This window comes from Heliconius melpomene, unplaced genomic scaffold (assembly GCF_056956725.1).
Source record: "Heliconius melpomene rosina isolate 202511_hmr_F unplaced genomic scaffold, ASM5695672v1 ptg000067l, whole genome shotgun sequence".
NCBI lineage: Eukaryota > Metazoa > Arthropoda > Insecta > Lepidoptera > Nymphalidae > Heliconius > Heliconius melpomene.
Window position 1 is genome coordinate 1 of NW_028181888.1, and position 24,686 is coordinate 24,686.

Genomic DNA, 24,686 nt, shown 5'->3' on the forward strand with positions numbered 1-24,686 from the left:
AAATGTTGAGGAAAAAATGTTAAATTAACACCAATAAATATGGAAATAAATTGAATTTTTAATAAATAGGGATTTAATAATAATCCGGTAAATAGGGAATATCAATGAACAAAACCTCCTAGAATAGCGAATACAGCTCCTATAGATAAAACATAATGAAAATGGGCTACTACATAATAAGTATCATGAAGAGTAATATCAATTGAGGAATTAGCTAAAACTACACCTGTTAATCCTCCTACTGTGAATAAGAAAATAAATCCTAAACTTCATAATATTGAAGGACTATAATTAATTTGTGTTCCATGTAAAGTTGCCAATCAACTAAAAATTTTAATTCCAGTTGGAACTGCAATGATTATAGTAGCTGAAGTAAAATATGCTCGAGTATCAATATCTATTCCTACTGTAAATATATGATGAGCTCATACAATAAATCCTAGCAATCCAATTGCTATTATAGCATAAATTATTCCTAAACATCCAAAAGTTTCCTTTTTTCCACTTTCTTGAGAAATAATATGAGAAATTATTCCAAATCCGGGTAAAATTAAAATATATACTTCAGGATGTCCAAAAAATCAAAATAAATGTTGATATAAAATAGGATCACCTCCTCCTGCAGGATCAAAAAATGATGTATTTAAATTTCGATCAGTTAATAATATAGTGATAGCTCCAGCTAAAACTGGTAAAGATAAAAGTAATAATAAAGCTGTAATACCTACGGCTCAAACAAATAAGGGTAATTGATCGAATGATATATTATTAATTCGTATATTAATAATAGTTGTAATAAAATTAATTGCTCCTAAAATTGAGGAAATTCCAGCTAAATGTAAAGAAAAGATAGCTAAATCAACAGAGGAACCTCCATGAGCAATATTAGATGATAAAGGGGGGTAAACAGTTCATCCTGTCCCTGCTCCATTTTCTACAATTCTTCTTGAAATTAATAAAATTAATGATGGAGGTAAAAGTCAAAATCTTATATTATTTATTCGGGGGAAAGCTATATCAGGAGCTCCTAATATTAATGGAACTAGTCAATTTCCAAATCCCCCGATTATAATAGGTATAACTATAAAAAAAATTATAATAAAAGCATGAGCTGTAACAATAGTATTATAAATTTGATCATCTCCAATTAATGATCCTGGATTTCCTAATTCTATTCGAATTAAAATACTAAGAGATGTTCCAACTATTCCTGCTCAAATTCCAAAAATAAAATATAAAGTTCCAATATCTTTATGATTTGTTGAAAAAAGTCATTTTCGCTAATAAAATGGCTGAGTATATAAGCGATAAATTGTAAATTTATTAACGAGAAATTTCTCTTTTATTAAGTTTTATATTCAAATATGATTTAAAATTGCAAATTTTAAGGTATAATAAAATTATTAAAACTTGATAAATTAATTTAAGGCTTAAAGAATTTCTTTATAAATAATTTTGAAGATTATTAGTTTATTTAACTTAAAACCTTAAATTAAATAAAAAATAAAGTTCTAATAATTATACCTAATAAAGAAAGAAAATTAAAAAAATAAATTAAAAAAAATAAATTATTTTTAATAAAAATTTTAATTCATTTTAATTTTAAAGAAAAAAATATAAATGAAAAGTAAATAATTCGAATATAAATAAATAATATTACTAATCTACTTATAATAAAAAAAAAATTAATAATAATAAGATTATTATTAATTAAAAAATTAATAATAATTCATTTAGGAAAAAATCCTAAAAATGGAGGTAATCCTCCTAATGATAAAAAATTAATTATAATTGAAAATTTAATTAAGAAATTATAATTAAAATTAAATAATTGATTTATATAAAAAATATTGGTAATATAAAATAAAAAACATGAAATAAATAAAAATATTGAATAAAATAAAAAATATATTAATCATAAATTTTCTCTAATTAATAAAGCTGAAATTAATCAACCAATGTTATTAATTGAAGAAAAAGCTATTAATTTACGTAAAGAAGTTTGATTAAATCTTCCTATAGCTCCAATTATAACATTAAAAATTATAATAAAAATTAAAAAATTAAAATTTATATTATAAGATAATAAAATTATTGGTGAAATTTTTTGTCATGTTATTAAAATAAATCTATTAAATCATGATAATCCTTCTATAATATTAGGAAATCAAAAATGAAAAGGAACAGAACCTATTTTTATTAATATTGCGGAATTTATAATAATCGATAAAAAATCATTAATAAATATTTTTATAAAAAATAAATTTAATAAAATAGAAAATAAAAAATTAATTGATGCAATAGATTGGGTTAGAAAATATTTTAAGGAAGCTTCTGAATTTAATAAATTATTGGGGGAAGAGATTAAGGGGATAAATCTAAGTAAATTAATTTCTAAACCAATTCAACATCCTAATCATGAATTTGATGAAATAGAAATTATAGTTCTGAAAAATAAAATAAATAAGAAAAATATTTTATTTGAATTATTAATTAATAAAATAAAAAATAAGAATAAAATATTCTAAAGACGAATTTAAATTCACTATATAAAAATTATATTTTAGTGTAAGATGCACAATAATTTTTGAAATTATTAGATATAGTTTAATTCTATAAAATATAATAAAGGTAAAAAATTACATAATTTATCCTATCAGAATAATCCTTTTATCAGGCACTTTATTTTTAAAAAAAAGGGATTTCCTTTATATTTGGGGTATGAACCCAAAAGCTTATTTTAGCTTATTTTTAAATTTTATAATATTTAATATAAAAAATATTAAATATGGTTAATATATATAGTTAAATAAAATTTATATTTAAATAAAAAAAAAATAAAAGATATTCAAATATATACGTGTGTATTTATAAATATATATATATATATAAATTAATTTATTAATTATTAATTTAAATATTATATTAAATAATTTAATATATTATTACTTTTAAAATTAATAAATTATTATTTAATTAATATTATATTTATAATATTTTTTTTTTTAATTAATTAATAATTGTTTATTATATATTTTAATTTTCAATATGGATATTATAAAAATAGGAGAAATAGAAATATTAAAAATTTAATAATTAATGTTAATTTATATATATATATTAATTAAATTTATTATTATATATATATAAATATATACAATTAAAAATTTAATTTATAAAAAAAAAAAAAAAATTCTATATAAAATTTTATAATAATAGATAAAATTTTATATTTTAAATAATTTATTTTTAATTTATTTTACATATAAATTTTAGTGAATAATTTTAATTATTTTAAAAATAATTAATAATGTTTTGTAGTAATTAATATTAAAAATTTAAGAAATTAAGATTTAGTAATAAAAAAATTAATAACTAATTTTGTGCCAGCAGTTGCGGTTAAACAAAAGTTAAATTAAATTAATTCAGTAAATAATAAATAATAATATTATTTTAAAAAATATTAAATTATAAGGTGAAATTTTAATTTAATTAAAATTTATATAAAAATTATGATTTAGTAAATTTTATTATAAACTAGGATTAGATACCCTATTATTAAAAATTTAATTTTAAATACTAAAATAGTAAATAATAAATATTGAAACTTAAATAAAATGGCGGTATTTTAGTTCATTTAGAGGAATCTGTCTAGTAATTGATAATCCACGAATAAATTTACTTAATAAAAAATTTTGTATATCATTGTTAAAAAAATATTTTTATATAAAAATAATATTTTAAAATTTTAAATATAAATTAATTCAGATCAAGATGCAGATTATAATTAAGATTAAGATGGATTACAATAAATTTATTTAAACGAAAATAAATTTTTTAATATAAAATTGAAGGTGGATTTAAATGTAATTTTAATTAGTTTGTTAAAATGATTAATAATTGAAATATGTACATATTGCCCGTCACTTTCATTTAAAAATTGAAATAAGTCGTAACAAAGTAGAGGTACTGGAAAGTGTTTCTAGAATGATCAAATTAGAGCTTGAATAAAGTATTTCATTTACATTGAAAAGATATTATAATAAATAATTAATTTGAGGGGAAAAATTAAAAAAATTATATTTAATAAAAAAATTTTTAATATTGGGGGATGTTAAAGTATTTTTTAGAGAAAAAATATAATTATTTATAATAAAATAGTATTGAAAAAGAAATTTGAAATAAATTTGAAAAATTAATTAATTAAAAAGTAAATTTTAATTATTGTATCTTGTGTATCAGAGTTTATTAAAAAATATTTATTAGTTAAAAAAATCTCGAATTTAAAAGAGTTAATTAATTAAAAAATTTAATGTTGAATAATTATTTTAAATAATTAATTTGAAATGAAATGTTAATCGTTTTTAAATATATCTAGTTTTTTTAGAAAAAAATTTAATTTTAAATTTAAAATATTTTTTAATTTTTTATTTAATTAAAAAATTTTTAAAAAAATATATTAAGGGATAAGCTTTAATTTAAATTTTTATAATATATATATATATATATATATATATATATATATATATTAAATTAAATTTAAAATTTTTAAAATTTATATTGTTTATAAAATAAAATTTATTATAAAAAATTTTAAAAAGAAAAAATAAAATTTAAAATTATATTTAAATTTTTATAAAAATATAATTTATAACAGAAAAAAATTAGAAATAATGATAAAATTAGTATATTAAATTTTTACATATTAAATTTAAATTAAAATTAATTTAAAGGAATTCGGCAAATTTTTATATTCACTTGTTTATCAAAAACATGTCTTTTTGATTAATAATTTAAAGTCTAATCTGCCCACTGATTTAAAAATTAAAGGGCTGCAGTATATTGACTGTACAAAGGTAGCATAATAATTAGTCTTTTAATTGAAGACTTGTATGAAAGATTTGATGAAATATAAACTGTCTCTAAATTAAAAATTGAAATTAATTTTTTTATTAAAAAGTTAAAATAATTTAAAAAGACGAGAAGACCCTATAGAGTTTTATAATTATAATTTTTTAATATTTAATATATAATAATAAATTTAAATAATTGTAATTATTTTATTGGGGTGATAGAAAAATTAAAATAACTTTTTTTTAAAAAATAAACATAAATAATTGAATAAATGATCCATAAATTATGATTATAAGAAAAAATTACCTTAGGGATAACAGCGTAATTTTTTTTTTTAGTACAAATAAAAAAAAAAGGTTGCGACCTCGATGTTGGATTAAGATAAAATTTAAATGCAAAAGTTTAAAATTTTGATCTGTTCGATCATTAAAATCTTACATGATCTGAGTTCAAACCGGTGTGAGCCAGGTTGGTTTCTATCTTTTAATAAAAAAAAAATATTTTAGTACGAAAGGATCAAATATTATAAATAATTTAATTTTAAGAATATTATTAATATTTATATAAACTATTTTGGCAGAAAAATGTAATGATTTTAGAATTCATTTATATATAATTTATTATATAGATAGTATTGATAATAATTGATGTTATTAATATTATAATTGGGGGTTTATTTTTATTAATTGGGGTTTTAATTGGGGTTGCTTTTTTAACTTTATTAGAACGAAAAGTTTTAGGATATATTCAAATTCGTAAAGGACCTAATAAATTAGGAATTATAGGAATTTTACAACCTTTTTCTGATGCTATTAAATTATTTTCAAAAGAACAAGTATATTTAAATTATTCAAATTATTTTTCTTATTATTTTTCTCCTATTATTAGATTTATATTATCATTAATTATTTGAATAGTGATTCCCTATTTATTTAATATAATTATGTTTAATTTAGGTTTATTATTTTTTTTATCTTGCACAAGAGTTGGGGTTTATACTTTATTAATTGCTGGTTGATCTTCAAATAGAAATTATTCGTTATTAGGAGGTTTACGAGCAGTTGCTCAGACAATTTCTTATGAAGTTAGATTATCTTTAATTTTAATATCAAGAATTATTATAATTATAGATTTAAATTTAATTAAATTTAGAGAATATCAATTTTTAAATTGATTTATTTTTATAATAATTCCATTAAGATTATGTTTATTTTCTTCGATATTAGCTGAAACTAATCGAACTCCATTTGATTTTGCAGAAGGGGAAAGAGAATTAGTTTCAGGATTTAATATTGAATATAGAAGAGGGGGATTTGCTTTAATTTTTTTAGCTGAATATTCAAGAATTTTATTTATAAGAATATTATTTATTATTTTTAATATAGGAGGTTATGAATTAAATTTATTATTTTATTTGAAGTTAGTATTTATTTCTTTTTTTTTTATTTGAGTTCGTGGTACTTTACCTCGTTATCGTTATGATAAATTAATATATTTATGTTGAAAAAGATATTTACCTATTTCTTTAAATTATTTATTATTTTTTTTAGGTTTAAAAATATTATTAAATTAATAAAATAAATTTAGTATAAATTAATAGAATATTTATTCTTTCTTAAGTTTTCAAAACAAATGCTTAAACAAGCTCATTAATTAGTAAAAAATTAATTTATCTCAAAATTTATTTAAAATTGGGTTAATAATAAAATAAGAAAAATAAATTAAAGTTAAAATTTGTCCTGTAATAATATAAGGTATTTCTACTGGTCGTGATCCAATTCAAGTTAATAAAATAATAGTAATAATTAAAAATCAAAATAAAATTTGATTTAAAGGATAGAATTGAATACCTTGAATTTTTTTATTAAAAGTAAATGGTAGAATAATTAAAATTAAAATGGATAAAACTAAAGCAATTACACCTCCTAATTTATTAGGGATTGATCGTAAAATTGCATAAGCAAATAAAAAATATCATTCTGGTTGAATATGAATTGGGGTAATTAAAGGATTAGCTGGAATAAAATTATCAGGATCTCCTAATAAATATGGATTTGTTAAAGTTAATAAAGATAAAAAAAAAATTAATACAATAAATCCAATTAAATCTTTAAAAGTAAAAAATGGGTGAAATGGAATTTTATCTAAATTTCTATTAATTCCTAAAGGGTTATTAGATCCAGTTTGGTGAAGAAATAATAAATGAATTATAGTTAATATTAAAATAATAAATGGAAATAAGAAATGAAATGTATAAAATCGAGTTAAAGTTGCATTATCAACAGCAAATCCTCCTCAAATTCAATTTACTAATATATTTCCTAAATATGGAATTGCAGATAATAAATTAGTAATTACTGTAGCCCCTCAAAAAGATATTTGACCTCAAGGTAAAACATAACCTATAAAAGCTGTAGCTATTAGTAAAAATAAAATAATTACTCCCACTAGTCAAGTTAATTTTAAATTGAAAGATTCATAATAAATTCCTCGTCCAATATGTAAATAAATACAAATAAAAAAAAAAGATGCTCCATTAGCATGTAAAGTACGAATTAATCACCCATAGTTAACATTTCGACAAATATAATTTACTCTATAAAAAGAAATATCAATATTTGCTGAGTAATATATAGTTAAAAATAATCCTGTAATAATTTGAATTATTAAACATAAAGCTAATAAAGATCCAAAATTTCATCATGAAGAAATATTAGATGGAGAAGGTAAATCAATTAAAGATCCATTAATAATTTTTATAATAGGATGAATTTTTCGAATTGGTTTAAATAAATTTATCATTAGTAATTAAAATTATATAATTGAACGTAAAGGTCCAAAAAAAATATTTGTAATTTTTACTACTGCAATAAGAGTAATAAATAGATAAATAATTAATATTATTATTAAAAAATAAGTTTGTTCATTATATAATTTTGTTAAATTAAAATTATATTCATTATTTGAAAATATAAATAAATTAAAAAAATTTAATATTTCATCATTAAAATATAAATTTATTCAAAATAAATTATTTTTAAAATAAAATGATAATATAAATAAAAAAATAATTCCTAATATTATAAAAATTTTATTAAAGATTGAAATTTTAAATAATTCATTAGAAGCAATTCTTGAAACATAAATGAATAGAACTAATAAACCTCCTAAAAAAATTAAGAATAAAATATATGAGAATCAATAAGTATTGATTATTATTCCAGATAAAATACAAGTTAATAAAGTTTGAATTAAAATAAATAATCCTATTGATAAAGGGTTATTAGTAAAAAATATAAAAAAAGAAATAAATATAATTAAATTAGATAAAAAAATTTTTATAATTTCAAAGAATAGTTTTTTTAAAAATAATAATAATTTTGGAGATTATAGATAAAGATAATCTTTTTCTTTGAAGTTTTTAAAGAAAAATCTTATTTTTGGTTTACAAGACCAAAGTTTTTTTTTAAACTATAAAAACAAATGATAAATATAAGTTTAATTATTATTATATTTTTTATTGGAAATATAATTTTTGTTTCAAAACAAAAACATTTATTAATTGTTTTAATAAGATTAGAATTTATTGTTTTAAGAATTTTTTTTTTTATATTATTATATTTAATAATAGTTGATTATAATATATATATGTTAATGGTTTTTTTAGTTTTTTCAGTTTGTGAAGGGGCTTTAGGTTTATCAATTTTAGTTTCAATAATTCGAACTCATGGGAATGATTATTTTCAAAGTTTTAATTTAATTTAATGATAAAATATTTAATAATAATAATTTTTATAATACCAATATGTTTAAAATATAATATATTTTGAATGGTTCAGTTTATATTTATATTTATAATGTTTATATTTATAAATATAAGAGTTTCTATTATAAATTTTTTTAATTTAAGTTATATATTAGGTTGTGACATAATTTCATATGGGTTAATTTTATTAAGAATCTGAATTACATTTTTAATAATTATAGCTAGAGAAAGATTAAATAAAAATAATTTTTTTAAAAATTTATTTTTATTTAATATTATTTTTTTAATATTAATATTATATTTAACTTTTAGAACTATAAATTTATTTTTATTTTATTTATTTTTTGAGGGAAGATTAATTCCTACTTTAATATTAATTATTGGATGAGGGTATCAACCTGAGCGAATTCAAGCTGGTATATATCTTTTATTTTATACATTATTTGCTTCTTTGCCTTTATTAATAGGAATTTTTTATATTTATAAGGAAATAAATTTTATAATTATATATATAATAAAATTTTATGATTATAATTTAATTATATTATATTTAAGATTAATTTTTGCTTTTTTAGTAAAAATACCTATATATTTTGTTCATTTATGATTACCAAAAGCTCATGTTGAAGCTCCTATTTCTGGCTCAATAATTTTAGCTGCAATTATATTAAAGTTAGGGGGATATGGATTATTACGAATATTAATAATTTTACAAAAAATAAATTTAAGATGAAGATATATTTGAGTAGTAATAAGATTAATTGGAGGATTTTTTATTAGATTAAAATGTTTTTGTCAAATTGATATAAAATCTTTAATTGCTTATTCTTCTGTAGCTCATATAAGATTAGTAATTGGGGGATTGATAACAATAAATTATTGAGGATTTTTAGGTTCTTATATTTTAATAATTGGTCATGGATTATGTTCTTCTGGAATATTTTGTTTATCTAATATTAATTATGAACGATTAAATAGACGAAGAATATTTATTAATAAAGGGATAATAAATTTTATACCTTCAATAAGATTGTGATGATTTTTATTAATATCTTCAAATATAGCAGCTCCTCCATCATTAAATTTAATAGGAGAAATTAGTTTAATTAATAGATTAGTTAGATGATCTTGGTGAAGAATAATTATACTTATAATAATTTCTTTTTTTAGAGCTGGATATAGATTATACTTATATTCTTTTACTCAACATGGAAAGTATAATATAAGAATTTATAGATTTTATAGAGGAACTTCTCGAGAATATTTAATATTAATATTGCACTGATTACCATTAAATATTTTAGTTATAAAAATTGATTATAGAATAATTTGATTTTACTTAAATAATTTAATAAAAATATTGATTTGTGGAGTCAAAAATATGATATTTATCATCATTTTAAGTTATTAAAAAATATTCTATTTGTCTTATTAGTTTTTTTTTTTTATTTTTTTTTATATTAATTAATTTTTTTATAGTAATTTATTTTATTATAAATAATTTAGTAATTTTTTTTGAGTGGGAGATTATTTCTTTTAATTCTATAAGAATTGTTATATCAATTTTATTAGATTGAATATCATTATTATTTATAATATTTGTTTCTTTAATTTCTTCTTCAGTTATTTATTATAGAAAAAGATATATAAGATCAGAATTAAATTTAAATCGATTTATTTATTTAGTTTTAATATTTGTTTTCTCGATAATTTTGTTAATTATTAGACCAAATATAATTAGAATTTTATTAGGGTGAGATGGTTTAGGATTAGTTTCATATTGTTTAGTAATTTATTATCAAAATATGAAGTCTTATAATGCTGGAATATTGACAGCGTTATCTAATCGAATTGGTGATGTAATAATTTTATTATTGATTTCATGAATAATAAATTATGGAAGTTGAAATTATATTTTTTATTTAAATTTAATAATACATGATTTTTCAATAAAATTTATTGGTTTATTAATTATTATTGCTGCTATAACAAAAAGAGCTCAAATTCCATTTAGTTCATGATTACCTGCTGCAATAGCAGCACCTACTCCTGTTTCTGCTTTAGTTCATTCTTCTACATTAGTAACAGCTGGGGTTTATTTATTAATTCGTTTTAATAATTTATTAGTTGAAATAATTTTTTTAAAAATTTTATTATTATTATCTTCTTTAACAATATTAATAGCAGGAATTTGTGCTAATTATGAGTTTGATTTAAAAAAAATTATTGCTTTATCAACATTAAGACAATTAGGTTTAATAATAAGAATTTTAAGAATAGGATTTAATGATTTAGCTTTTTATCATTTATTAACTCATGCTATATTTAAGGCTTTATTATTTATATGTGCCGGGGTAATTATTCATATAATAAATGATAATCAGGATATTCGAATAATAGGGGGAATTAGAATTTATATTCCAATAACTTCTTTATGTTTAAATATTTCAAATTTAGCTTTATGTGGAATTCCATTTTTAGCAGGTTTTTATTCTAAGGATATTATTTTAGAAATAGTAAGAATAAGAAATTTAAATATATTGATTTTTTTTTTATATTATTTTTCAACTGGATTAACAATATTTTACACTATTCGTTTATTAATATATTTAATAATTAATGATTTTAATTTATTATCAATTTATAATTTATATGATGAGGATTATACTATATTAAAAAGTATAATTATTTTATTATTTATAAGATTAGTTTCGGGGAGAATATTAAGATGAATAATTTTTTGTTATCCTTATATAATTTATTTGCCTTTTAATTTAAAAATAATAGTTATTTATGTGACTTTATTTGGTTTATTATTAGGTTATTTAATTAGAAATATAAAAATTTATTCACTAAATAAATTTTTATGTTTTTATGAATTAAGATATTTTTATGTTATAATATGATTTTTACCAAATTTATCTACATATGGGATAAATTATTTTTATTTAAAAATGGGGCAAATATTATATAAAAATATTGATTTAGGTTGAAGAGAAATATATAGAGGACAAGGATTATTTTATATTATAAAAAATAATTCTATTATTTATTATATTTATCAAATAAATAATTTTAAAATTTATTTATTTAGATTTATTTTATGAATAATATTTATATTTATTTTTTTAATAATTTAATTTAAATAGCTTAAATAAAGAGTATAATATTGAAGATATTAAGGTGATTAAAAAATCTTTAAATAAGAATTTATTTATAAAAAAAAAATTTTTTATTTTTACAATGAAAATGTAATGTTTTAATAAACTATATAAATTAAATTAAAAGAAATATTAATGATAATAAATCACTAAAAATTAAGTTAGCAGCTTAATTACAATATATTTCTAATTGGAATTTTTATTCAATTTTATCATTAACAGTGATATACCTCTTTTTGGTTTCAATTAATAAATAAGGAGTTATTAACTCTATCTTTTAAGTCGAAATTAAATGCAAATTGCTTCTTATTTAAGATAAATTGAATAAAATTCAATATTTTTTGAATGCAAATCAAATGTTTAATTAAACTATAATCCTAATTTGATCAATTTAGTATATTTTGATTTCATTCATGATAAATTCCTAATAATAGTATTAAAATAAAAAAAAAACTTATTTTAAATCAAGATAAAAAATTTACTAAATAAAATGTTGGGATAATTGGAAAAATTAATGCAATTTCTACATCAAAAATTAAAAAAATTATTGTGATTAAAAAGAAATGTAAAGAAAATGGAATTCGAGCTAAAGATTTAGGGTCAAATCCACATTCAAATGGTGAACATTTTTCTCGATCTAGAAATGATTTTTTTGAGATTAATAGTGAAATTAATATGAAAATATTAGCAATTGTTATTATGATAAAAGATATTATTAATATTAATATAATTATTTATATTAAAATTATTAAACTTTTTGATTGGAAGTCAAATATACTAAATATATTATATAAATAATTAATTTCCTCATCAATAAATTGAAATATAAAGAAATAATCAAACTACATCAACAAAATGTCAATATCATGCTGCTGCTTCAAATCCGAAATGATGAGTTCTTGAGAAATGAAAATTAATATGACGAATAAAACATGTTAAAAGAAAAATTGTTCCAATAATTACATGTAAACCATGAAATCCTGTTGCTATAAAAAAAGTAGATCCATAAATTCTATCAGCAATTGAGAAAGAAGCTTCTAAGTATTCATATGCTTGTAAAATAGTAAAATAAAATCCAAGTATAATAGTTAAAAATAATCTTTGTGAAACTTGAGTATAATTATTTTCTATTAAAGCGTGATGAGCTCATGTTACTGTAATTCCTGAAGTAATAAGAATAATAGTATTTAATAAAGGAATTTGAAATGGATTAAATACTAAAATATTAGTAGGAGGTCAAATTGATCCAATTTCAATATTTGGGGATAAACTTCTATGAAAAAATGCCCAGAAAAAAGAAATGAAGAAAAAGATTTCAGAAATAATAAATAAAATTATTCCTCATCGTAAACCTTTTGATACTATAATAGTATGTTTTCCTTGGAATGTTCCTTCTCGACAAATATCTCGTCATCATTGGAATATGGTTAATAATACGATAATATATCCAATAAATAATAAGTTTATATTAAAATTATGAAATCATTTAACTAAACCAGTTACTAAGGTTATTACTCCAATAGCTCCTGTTAAGGGTCAAGGTCTGTAGTCAACTAAGTGATATGGATGATTATGATTAGACATTAATTTACTTCTCTAGAATAAAGAGTTCTTAAAATAGAAATTACATAAGATTGAATAATTGCTACGGCAGATTCAAGAATTAACAATAAAATTTGGATAATAATTAAAATAATTAATAAATAATTAGGTATATTAATACCTGTATTACTTAATAAAGTTAAAAGTAAATGACCTGCAATTATATTAGCTGTTAATCGAACTGCTAAAGTTCCAGGTCGAATAATATTACTAATAGTCTCAATTATTACTATAAAAGGTATTAAAATAGTTGGTGTTCCTTGAGGAATTATATGAATAAATATATGTTGTGTATTATTTAATCATCCATAAATTATAAATCTTAACCATAATGTTAATGATAATGAAAGGGATATATTAAGATGACTTGTTCTAGTAAAAATATATGGGAATAAACCTAAAAAATTATTAAATAAAATAAAAAAGAATAATGAAATAAAAATAAAAGTTGATCCATTAATTCTATTTGGTCCTAATAAAGTTTTAAATTCATTATGAAGTTTATTTGAAATAAAATTTCATAATAAATAATGACGATTAGGAAAAAATCAGAAAGAAAAAGGAATAAATAATAATCCAATAAATGTTCTAATTCAATTAAATGGGAAATTAAATAAATTTGTTGAAGGATCAAAGATTGAGAAAAGATTATTTATCATTTTCAAAATTTTTTTTTTAAATTATTTTTATTAATTTTTTTAAAATTAAAATTATTTTTATAATTAAAAATAAAATAATTTATAATTATAAAACTAATAAAAATAGAAATAAAAAATAATAATGAAATTATTCAATTGATAGGTATTATTTGAGGAATAAAAGAATATTACAAAAAGTAATAATTTAAATTTGACATATTTATGTTATTTATTAACTAATTCTTTATCATTAGAAGTAAATGCTAATTTACTATAAAATGGTTTAAGAGACCAGTACTTGCTTTCAGTCATCTAATGAATAATTATTAATTCAATTAATAAAGTTTTTTATAGGGATTCTTTCAATAACAATAGGTATAAAACTATGATTTGCTCCACAAATTTCAGAACATTGACCATAATAAATTCCAGGACGATTAATAAAAAATCTAGTTTGATTTAATCGTCCTGGATTAGCGTCAATTTTTACTCCTAATGACGGAATTGTTCACGAGTGAATTACGTCTGTAGCTGTAACTAAAATACGAATTTGATTATTTATAGGTAAAATAATACGATTATCAACATCTAAAAGTCGAAAATTATTTAAATTTTCATTAGATTGAATTATATATGAATCAAATTCAATATTATTAAAATCAGAATATTCATATCTTCAATATCATTGATGTCCAATTGATTTTAATGTAATTAAAGGATTATTAAGTTCATCTAAAAGATATAATAATCGTAATGATGGAAGTGCAATAAAAATTAAAGTAATAGCTGGTAAAATAGTTCAAATTAATTCAATTATTTGACTTTCTAATAAAAATCGATTAATATAATTATTGAAAAATAAATTTATTATTAAATATGCTACTAAAATTGTAATTATAATTAAAATAATTAATGTATGGTCATGGAAAAAAATAATTTGTTCTATTAATGGGGAAGCTCTATTTTGATAATTTAAATTAGATCAGGTTGCCATTTCTAAAAAAAGGATATTCCTTTATAAATGGGGTTTAAATCCATTACATATAATCTGCCATATTAGAAATTTCTTAAAATAGGAAGTTCATTATAAGAATGTTCAGAAGGAGGTAAATTTTGATATCATTCAATAGAGGATGGTATATTTAATGAAAATAGAATTATTCGTTGGTTAATTATTGATTCTCAAATAATAATAATAATTAAAATTATGGAAAATAATGAAATATATGAACCAAATGAAGAAATAATATTTCATGATATAAAATTATCTGGATAATCAGAATAACGACGGGGTATACCAGCTAATCCTAAAAAATGTTGAGGAAAAAATGTTAAATTAACACCAATAAATATGGAAATAAATTGAATTTTTAATAAATAGGGATTTAATAATAATCCGGTAAATAGGGAATATCAATGAACAAAACCTCCTAGAATAGCGAATACAGCTCCTATAGATAAAACATAATGAAAATGGGCTACTACATAATAAGTATCATGAAGAGTAATATCAATTGAGGAATTAGCTAAAACTACACCTGTTAATCCTCCTACTGTGAATAAGAAAATAAATCCTAAACTTCATAATATTGAAGGACTATAATTAATTTGTGTTCCATGTAAAGTTGCCAATCAACTAAAAATTTTAATTCCAGTTGGAACTGCAATGATTATAGTAGCTGAAGTAAAATATGCTCGAGTATCAATATCTATTCCTACTGTAAATATATGATGAGCTCATACAATAAATCCTAGCAATCCAATTGCTATTATAGCATAAATTATTCCTAAACATCCAAAAGTTTCCTTTTTTCCACTTTCTTGAGAAATAATATGAGAAATTATTCCAAATCCGGGTAAAATTAAAATATATACTTCAGGATGTCCAAAAAATCAAAATAAATGTTGATATAAAATAGGATCACCTCCTCCTGCAGGATCAAAAAATGATGTATTTAAATTTCGATCAGTTAATAATATAGTGATAGCTCCAGCTAAAACTGGTAAAGATAAAAGTAATAATAAAGCTGTAATACCTACGGCTCAAACAAATAAGGGTAATTGATCGAATGATATATTATTAATTCGTATATTAATAATAGTTGTAATAAAATTAATTGCTCCTAAAATTGAGGAAATTCCAGCTAAATGTAAAGAAAAGATAGCTAAATCAACAGAGGAACCTCCATGAGCAATATTAGATGATAAAGGGGGGTAAACAGTTCATCCTGTCCCTGCTCCATTTTCTACAATTCTTCTTGAAATTAATAAAATTAATGATGGAGGTAAAAGTCAAAATCTTATATTATTTATTCGGGGGAAAGCTATATCAGGAGCTCCTAATATTAATGGAACTAGTCAATTTCCAAATCCCCCGATTATAATAGGTATAACTATAAAAAAAATTATAATAAAAGCATGAGCTGTAACAATAGTATTATAAATTTGATCATCTCCAATTAATGATCCTGGATTTCCTAATTCTATTCGAATTAAAATACTAAGAGATGTTCCAACTATTCCTGCTCAAATTCCAAAAATAAAATATAAAGTTCCAATATCTTTATGATTTGTTGAAAAAAGTCATTTTCGCTAATAAAATGGCTGAGTATATAAGCGATAAATTGTAAATTTATTAACGAGAAATTTCTCTTTTATTAAGTTTTATATTCAAATATGATTTAAAATTGCAAATTTTAAGGTATAATAAAATTATTAAAACTTGATAAATTAATTTAAGGCTTAAAGAATTTCTTTATAAATAATTTTGAAGATTATTAGTTTATTTAACTTAAAACCTTAAATTAAATAAAAAATAAAGTTCTAATAATTATACCTAATAAAGAAAGAAAATTAAAAAAATAAATTAAAAAAAATAAATTATTTTTAATAAAAATTTTAATTCATTTTAATTTTAAAGAAAAAAATATAAATGAAAAGTAAATAATTCGAATATAAATAAATAATATTACTAATCTACTTATAATAAAAAAAAAATTAATAATAATAAGATTATTATTAATTAAAAAATTAATAATAATTCATTTAGGAAAAAATCCTAAAAATGGAGGTAATCCTCCTAATGATAAAAAATTAATTATAATTGAAAATTTAATTAAGAAATTATAATTAAAATTAAATAATTGATTTATATAAAAAATATTGGTAATATAAAATAAAAAACATGAAATAAATAAAAATATTGAATAAAATAAAAAATATATTAATCATAAATTTTCTCTAATTAATAAAGCTGAAATTAATCAACCAATGTTATTAATTGAAGAAAAAGCTATTAATTTACGTAAAGAAGTTTGATTAAATCTTCCTATAGCTCCAATTATAACATTAAAAATTATAATAAAAATTAAAAAATTAAAATTTATATTATAAGATAATAAAATTATTGGTGAAATTTTTTGTCATGTTATTAAAATAAATCTATTAAATCATGATAATCCTTCTATAATATTAGGAAATCAAAAATGAAAAGGAACAGAACCTATTTTTATTAATATTGCGGAATTTATAATAATCGATAAAAAATCATTAATAAATATTTTTATAAAAAATAAATTTAATAAAATAGAAAATAAAAAATTAATTGATGCAATAGATTGGGTTAGAAAATATTTTAAGGAAGCTTCTGAATTTAATAAATTATTGGGGGAAGAGATTAAGGGGATAAATCTAAGTAAATTAATTTCTAAACCAATTCAACATCCTAATCATGAATTTGATGAAATAGAAATTATAGTTCTGAAAAATAAAATAAATAAGAAAAATATTTTATTTGAATTATTAATTAATAAAATAAAAAATAAGAATAAAATATTCTAAAGACGAATTTAAATTCACTATATAAAAATTATATTTTAGTGTAAGATGCACAATAATTTTTGAAATTATTAGATATAGTTTAATTCTATAAAATATAATAAAGGTAAAAAATTACATAATTTATCCTATCAGAATAATCCTTTTATCAGGCACTTTATTTTTAAAAAAAAGGGATTTCCTTTATATTTGGGGTATGAACCCAAAAGCTTATTTTAGCTTATTTTTAAATTTTATAATATTTAATATAAAAAATATTAAATATGGTTAATATATATAGTTAAATAAAATTTATATTTAAATAAAAAAAAAATAAAAGATATTCAAATATATACGTGTGTATTTATAAATATATATATATATATAAATTAATTTATTAATTATTAATTTAAATATTATATTAAATAATTTAATATATTATTACTTTTAAAATTAATAAATTATTATTTAATTAATATTATATTTATAATATTTTTTTTTTTAATTAATTAATAATTGTTTATTATATATTTTAATTTTCAATATGGATATTATAAAAATAGGAGAAATAGAAATATTAAAAATTTAATAATTAATGTTAATTTATATATATATATTAATTAAATTTATTATTATATATATAAATATATACAATTAAAAATTTAATTTATAAAAAAAAAAAAAAAAATTCTATATAAAATTTTATAATAATAGATAAAATTTTATATTTTAAATAATTTATTTTTAATTTATTTTACATATAAATTTTAGTGAATAATTTTAATTATTTTAAAAATAATTAATAATGTTTTGTAGTAATTAATATTAAAAATTTAAGAAATTAAGATTTAGTAATAAAAAAATTAATAACTAATTTTGTGCCAGCAGTTGCGGTTAAACAAAAGTTAAATTAAATTAATTCAGTAAATAATAAATAATAATATTATTTTAAAAAATATTAAATTATAAGGTGAAATTTTAATTTAATTAAAATTTATATAAAAATTATGATTTAGTAAATTTTATTATAAACTAGGATTAGATACCCTATTATTAAAAATTTAATTTTAAATACTAAAATAGTAAATAATAAATATTGAAACTTAAATAAAATGGCGGTATTTTAGTTCATTTAGAGGAATCTGTCTAGTAATTGATAATCCACGAATAAATTTACTTAATAAAAAATTTTGTATATCATTGTTAAAAAAATATTTTTATATAAAAATAATATTTTAAAATTTTAAATATAAATTAATTCAGATCAAGATGCAGATTATAATTAAGATTAAGATGGATTACAATAAATTTATTTAAACGAAAATAAATTTTTTAATATAAAATTGAAGGTGGATTTAAATGTAATTTTAATTAGTTTGTTAAAATGATTAATAATTGAAATATGTACATATTGCCCGTCACTTTCATTTAAAAATTGAAATAAGTCGTAACAAAGTAGAGGTACTGGAAAGTGTTTCTAGAATGATCAAATTAGAGCTTGAATAAAGTATTTCATTTACATTGAAAAGATATTATAATAAATAATTAATTTGAGGGGAAAAATTAAAAAAATTATATTTAATAAAAAAATTTTTAATATTGGGGGATGTTAAAGTATTTTTTAGAGAAAAAATATAATTATTTATAATAAAATAGTATTGAAAAAGAAATTTGAAATAAATTTGAAAAATTAATTAATTAAAAAGTAAATTTTAATTATTGTATCTTGTGTATCAGAGTTTATTAAAAAATATTTATTAGTTAAAAAAATCTCGAATTTAAAAGAGTTAATTAATTAAAAAATTTAATGTTGAATAATTATTTTAAATAATTAATTTGAAATGAAATGTTAATCGTTTTTAAATATATCTAGTTTTTTTAGAAAAAAATTTAATTTTAAATTTAAAATATTTTTTAATTTTTTATTTAATTAAAAAATTTTTAAAATTAAATATATTAAGGGATAAGCTTTAATTTAAATTTTTATAATATATATATATATATATATATATATATATATATATATTAAATTAAATTTAAAATTTTTAAAATTTATATTGTTTATAAAATAAAATTTATTATAAAAAATTTTAAAAAGAAAAAATAAAATTTAAAATTATATTTAAATTTTTATAAAAATATAATTTATAACAGAAAAAAATTAGAAATAATGATAAAATTAGTATATTAAATTTTTACATATTAAATTTAAATTAAAATTAATTTAAAGGAATTCGGCAAATTTTTATATTCACTTGTTTATCAAAAACATGTCTTTTTGATTAATAATTTAAAGTCTAATCTGCCCACTGATTTAAAAATTAAAGGGCTGCAGTATATTGACTGTACAAAGGTAGCATAATAATTAGTCTTTTAATTGAAGACTTGTATGAAAGATTTGATGAAATATAAACTGTCTCTAAATTAAAAATTGAAATTAATTTTTTTATTAAAAAGTTAAAATAATTTAAAAAGACGAGAAGACCCTATAGAGTTTTATAATTATAATTTTTTAATATTTAATATATAATAATAAATTTAAATAATTGTAATTATTTTATTGGGGTGATAGAAAAATTAAAATAACTTTTTTTTAAAAAATAAACATAAATAATTGAATAAATGATCCATAAATTATGATTATAAGAAAAAATTACCTTAGGGATAACAGCGTAATTTTTTTTTTTAGTACAAATAAAAAAAAAAGGTTGCGACCTCGATGTTGGATTAAGATAAAATTTAAATGCAAAAGTTTAAAATTTTGATCTGTTCGATCATTAAAATCTTACATGATCTGAGTTCAAACCGGTGTGAGCCAGGTTGGTTTCTATCTTTTAATAAAAAAAAAATATTTTAGTACGAAAGGATCAAATATTATAAATAATTTAATTTTAAGAATATTATTAATATTTATATAAACTATTTTGGCAGAAAAATGTAATGATTTTAGAATTCATTTATATATAATTTATTATATAGATAGTATTGATAATAATTGATGTTATTAATATTATAATTGGGGGTTTATTTTTATTAATTGGGGTTTTAATTGGGGTTGCTTTTTTAACTTTATTAGAACGAAAAGTTTTAGGATATATTCAAATTCGTAAAGGACCTAATAAATTAGGAATTATAGGAATTTTACAACCTTTTTCTGATGCTATTAAATTATTTTCAAAAGAACAAGTATATTTAAATTATTCAAATTATTTTTCTTATTATTTTTCTCCTATTATTAGATTTATATTATCATTAATTATTTGAATAGTGATTCCCTATTTATTTAATATAATTATGTTTAATTTAGGTTTATTATTTTTTTTATCTTGCACAAGAGTTGGGGTTTATACTTTATTAATTGCTGGTTGATCTTCAAATAGAAATTATTCGTTATTAGGAGGTTTACGAGCAGTTGCTCAGACAATTTCTTATGAAGTTAGATTATCTTTAATTTTAATATCAAGAATTATTATAATTATAGATTTAAATTTAATTAAATTTAGAGAATATCAATTTTTAAATTGATTTATTTTTATAATAATTCCATTAAGATTATGTTTATTTTCTTCGATATTAGCTGAAACTAATCGAACTCCATTTGATTTTGCAGAAGGGGAAAGAGAATTAGTTTCAGGATTTAATATTGAATATAGAAGAGGGGGATTTGCTTTAATTTTTTTAGCTGAATATTCAAGAATTTTATTTATAAGAATATTATTTATTATTTTTAATATAGGAGGTTATGAATTAAATTTATTATTTTATTTGAAGTTAGTATTTATTTCTTTTTTTTTTATTTGAGTTCGTGGTACTTTACCTCGTTATCGTTATGATAAATTAATATATTTATGTTGAAAAAGATATTTACCTATTTCTTTAAATTATTTATTATTTTTTTTAGGTTTAAAAATATTATTAAATTAATAAAATAAATTTAGTATAAATTAATAGAATATTTATTCTTTCTTAAGTTTTCAAAACAAATGCTTAAACAAGCTCATTAATTAGTAAAAAATTAATTTATCTCAAAATTTATTTAAAATTGGGTTAATAATAAAATAAGAAAAATAAATTAAAGTTAAAATTTGTCCTGTAATAATATAAGGTATTTCTACTGGTCGTGATCCAATTCAAGTTAATAAAATAATAGTAATAATTAAAAATCAAAATAAAATTTGATTTAAAGGATAGAATTGAATACCTTGAATTTTTTTATTAAAAGTAAATGGTAGAATAATTAAAATTAAAATGGATAAAACTAAAGCAATTACACCTCCTAATTTATTAGGGATTGATCGTAAAATTGCATAAGCAAATAAAAAATATCATTCTGGTTGAATATGAATTGGGGTAATTAAAGGATTAGCTGGAATAAAATTATCAGGATCTCCTAATAAATATGGATTTGTTAAAGTTAATAAAGATAAAAAAAAAATTAATACAATAAATCCAATTAAATCTTTAAAAGTAAAAAATGGGTGAAATGGAATTTTATCTAAATTTCTATTAATTCCTAAAGGGTTATTAGATCCAGTTTGGTGAAGAAATAATAAATGAATTATAGTTAATATTAAAATAATAAATGGAAATAAGAAATGAAATGTATAAAATCGAGTTAAAGTTGCATTATCAACAGCAAATCCTCCTCAAATTCAATTTACTAATATATTTCCTAAATATGGAATTGCAGATAATAAATTAGTAATTACTGTAGCCCCTCAAAAAGATATTTGACCTCAAGGTAAAACATAACCTATAAAAGCTGTAGCTATTAGTAAAAATAAAATAATTACTCCCACTAGTCAAGTTAATTTTAAATTGAAAGATTCATAATAAATTCCTCGTCCAATATGTAAATAAATACAAATAAAAAAAAAAGATGCTCCATTAGCATGTAAAGTACGAATTAATCACCCATAGTTAACATTTCGACAAATATAATTTACTCTATAAAAAGAAATATCAATATTTGCTGAGTAATATATAGTTAAAAATAATCCTGTAATAATTTGAATTATTAAACATAAAGCTAATAAAGATCCAAAATTTCATCATGAAGAAATATTAGATGGAGAAGGTAAATCAATTAAAGATCCATTAATAATTTTTATAATAGGATGAATTTTTCGAATTGGTTTAAATAAATTTATCATTAGTAATTAAAATTATATAATTGAACGTAAAGGTCCAAAAAAAATATTTGTAATTTTTACTACTGCAATAAGAGTAATAAATAGATAAATAATTAATATTATTATTAAAAAATAAGTTTGTTCATTATATAATTTTGTTAAATTAAAATTATATTCATTATTTGAAAATATAAATAAATTAAAAAAATTTAATATTTCATCATTAAAATATAAATTTATTCAAAATAAATTATTTTTAAAATAAAATGATAATATAAATAAAAAAATAATTCCTAATATTATAAAAATTTTATTAAAGATTGAAATTTTAAATAATTCATTAGAAGCAATTCTTGAAACATAAATGAATAGAACTAATAAACCTCCTAAAAAAATTAAGAATAAAATATATGAGAATCAATAAGTATTGATTATTATTCCAGATAAAATACAAGTTAATAAAGTTTGAATTAAAATAAATAATCCTATTGATAAAGGGTTATTAGTAAAAAATATAAAAAAAGAAATAAATATAATTAAATTAGATAAAAAAATTTTTATAATTTCAAAGAATAGTTTTTTTAAAAATAATAATTTTGGAGATTATAGATAAAGATAATCTTTTTCTTTGAAGTTTTTAAAGAAAAATCTTATTTTTGGTTTACAAGACCAAAGTTTTTTTTTAAACTATAAAAACAAATGATAAATATAAGTTTAATTATTATTATATTTTTTATTGGAAATATAATTTTTGTTTCAAAACAAAAACATTTATTAATTGTTTTAATAAGATTAGAATTTATTGTTTTAAGAATTTTTTTTTTTATATTATTATATTTAATAATAGTTGATTATAATATATATATGTTAATGGTTTTTTTAGTTTTTTCAGTTTGTGAAGGGGCTTTAGGTTTATCAATTTTAGTTTCAATAATTCGAACTCATGGGAATGATTATTTTCAAAGTTTTAATTTAATTTAATGATAAAATATTTAATAATAATAATTTTTATAATACCAATATGTTTAAAATATAATATATTTTGAATGGTTCAGTTTATATTTATATTTATAATGTTTATATTTATAAATATAAGAGTTTCTATTATAAATTTTTTTAATTTAAGTTATATATTAGGTTGTGACATAATTTCATATGGGTTAATTTTATTAAGAATCTGAATTACATTTTTAATAATTATAGCTAGAGAAAGATTAAATAAAAATAATTTTTTTAAAAATTTATTTTTATTTAATATTATTTTTTTAATATTAATATTATATTTAACTTTTAGAACTATAAATTTATTTTTATTTTATTTATTTTTTGAGGGAAGATTAATTCCTACTTTAATATTAATTATTGGATGAGGGTATCAACCTGAGCGAATTCAAGCTGGTATATATCTTTTATTTTATACATTATTTGCTTCTTTGCCTTTATTAATAGGAATTTTTTATATTTATAAGGAAATAAATTTTATAATTATATATATAATAAAATTTTATGATTATAATTTAATTATATTATATTTAAGATTAATTTTTGCTTTTTTAGTAAAAATACCTATATATTTTGTTCATTTATGATTACCAAAAGCTCATGTTGAAGCTCCTATTTCTGGCTCAATAATTTTAGCTGCAATTATATTAAAGTTAGGGGGATATGGATTATTACGAATATTAATAATTTTACAAAAAATAAATTTAAGATGAAG

General features: G+C 18.0%; 2 pseudogenes across 2 annotated transcripts; both read right to left on the minus strand.

The window, feature by feature from the left end:
* Positions 1 to 24: 24 nt before the first annotated feature.
* LOC146526350 (cytochrome c oxidase subunit 1 pseudogene) lies at positions 25 to 9,696 on the minus strand (annotated as a pseudogene). Its single transcript, XR_014879421.1, has 2 exons — positions 9,640 to 9,696; positions 25 to 1,280 (listed from the first exon to the last, which is right to left on the minus strand). The product of XR_014879421.1 is annotated as a cytochrome c oxidase subunit 1 pseudogene (transcript).
* Positions 9,697 to 14,339: 4,643 nt separating this feature from the next.
* LOC146526351 (cytochrome c oxidase subunit 1 pseudogene) lies at positions 14,340 to 24,391 on the minus strand (annotated as a pseudogene). Its single transcript, XR_014879420.1, has 2 exons — positions 24,350 to 24,391; positions 14,340 to 16,613 (listed from the first exon to the last, which is right to left on the minus strand). The product of XR_014879420.1 is annotated as a cytochrome c oxidase subunit 1 pseudogene (transcript).
* Between the last annotated feature and the right edge of the window lie 295 nt (positions 24,392 to 24,686).